This window comes from Lathyrus oleraceus, chromosome 3 (assembly GCF_024323335.1).
Source record: "Lathyrus oleraceus cultivar Zhongwan6 chromosome 3, CAAS_Psat_ZW6_1.0, whole genome shotgun sequence".
NCBI classification, from domain to species: Eukaryota; Viridiplantae; Streptophyta; class Magnoliopsida; order Fabales; family Fabaceae; genus Lathyrus; species Lathyrus oleraceus.
The window spans coordinates 133383971-133385692 of NC_066581.1; the positions used below are offsets into that span (position 1 = coordinate 133383971).

At 42.7% G+C, this 1722-nt stretch overlaps 1 non-coding gene across 1 annotated transcript; it reads right to left on the reverse strand.

The window, feature by feature from the left end:
- Positions 1-700: 700 nt before the first annotated feature.
- LOC127134123 (small nucleolar RNA R71) lies at positions 701-807 on the reverse strand. The gene has a single exon (XR_007807891.1). It is a non-coding gene; the product is annotated as a small nucleolar RNA R71 (small nucleolar RNA).
- Positions 808-1722: the final 915 nt, after the last annotated feature.

Here is a 1722-nt window from a genome sequence, read left to right on the forward strand (position 1 = left end):
TCTTTTATACCGCTTTAGATAAACACCGTAACGATAGTATTCGATAGATTGACGATTGGTCTCTGTGGGATCAATACTCTTTTATATTACTTTGACGTTATTCGTGCACTTGCGAATCACAGCGATCAAGTTTTTGGCGCCATTGTCGGGGACCAACTTCGCCAAAGTTCGTACCCTGTTGTTACACCGTATAGACTAAGGCATTATTAGCCGGTAAATGCGAAGAACCCGTAGTACCGGAAATTTAGTATATCCTTTAGCGGAACCCGAACGTTATACTCGTACACACCTCTTACTCATCCAAATTAAGAAAGCTATGGCCGAGAATCGCGATAGGCGACCTCTTAAGAAATTTGCCCAACCCTCTGATGAGGAACCTAGTTCGAGTATAGTAAACCCCCTTGTACCTGCTAACAATATCGAACTAAAACCGTCTTTGCTGCAATTAGTGCAACAAAACCAATACGCGGGTCTCGCAACCGAGAACCCAAATCAACATTTAAAAGTTTTTATCTAACTAGCCGACACCTTTAAATCTAACGGCGCATCACCCGATGCGATCCGTTTAAGATTATTTCCTTTCTCCATCAGGGATAGAGCACATTCATGGCTAGATTCACTTCCAGCTAATTCAATAACTACCTGGGAAGACCTTAGGAGAGTATTTCTTGCTAGATATTTCCCCCCTAGTAAGACTGCTGTTCTTCAAAACCAAATAACTAGATTTGCTCAAAACCAAGGAGAATCGCTTTTCGAAGCTTGGGAGAGATATAAAAAGCTATTAAGAGTCTACCCACACCATGGCCTAGAACAATGGTTGATCGTTCATACCTTCTACAATGGACTCCATTATAATACCAAGATGAGCATCGATGTTGCCGCAGGTGGCGCGCTGATGAACAAACCTTATCCAGAAGCTTGTGACCTAATTGAGGATATGGCCCAAAACCATTACCAATGGGGAACTGAACGAGCATCAATAGAGAAAAAGGAGACCCAAGGTGGAATACATGAGGTAAGCTCTCTAGACATGATGCAGGCGAAAATGGACGCTTTAGCCCTTAGCATCGAACATATGTCTACAAACACTAACACCGTAGCAGTAGTCCACACAGAGTGCGAACTCTGTGGATCTAAAGGACACGAATCGACAGAGTGTAACCTTTTGAATGAACTAAATACCGACCAAGTGAATTACGCCCAAGGTAACCCGTTTTCAAACACTTACAACCCTGGATAGAAGAATCATCCAAATTTCTCTTATAGAAACCAGAACCCTATCCAAAATAATGCACCCCAGAGACCGTAAGGTTATCAAGCCTAAAAACTAAATCAACCTATGCAAGTTGTGCCCCAGAAGTCTAACCTTGAGAAGATCATGGAAAGCTTTATATCGGGCCAGACTCAGCAAAATAAAGAATTTCTAAACCAAAACATTCACGTAAACGAGCTTATAACACAATTAGGAACCAAGGTTGATTAGATAATCACTCACAACAAGATGCTTGAAACCCATATCTCACAGGTAGCACAAAACCAAGCCCCACAAACTACACCTGGAGGCCAATTTCCTGGACAACCTCAACCAAACCCTCGAGGGCAAGCTAACGCTATCTCGTTACAAAGTGGGACCGCTTACGAAGGGCCTCAGAACCCAACAATGAGCGAGTCCAAAACTTCTAACAACCAAGAAGAGGAACCAGAGGAATCCGAGAAACAAAC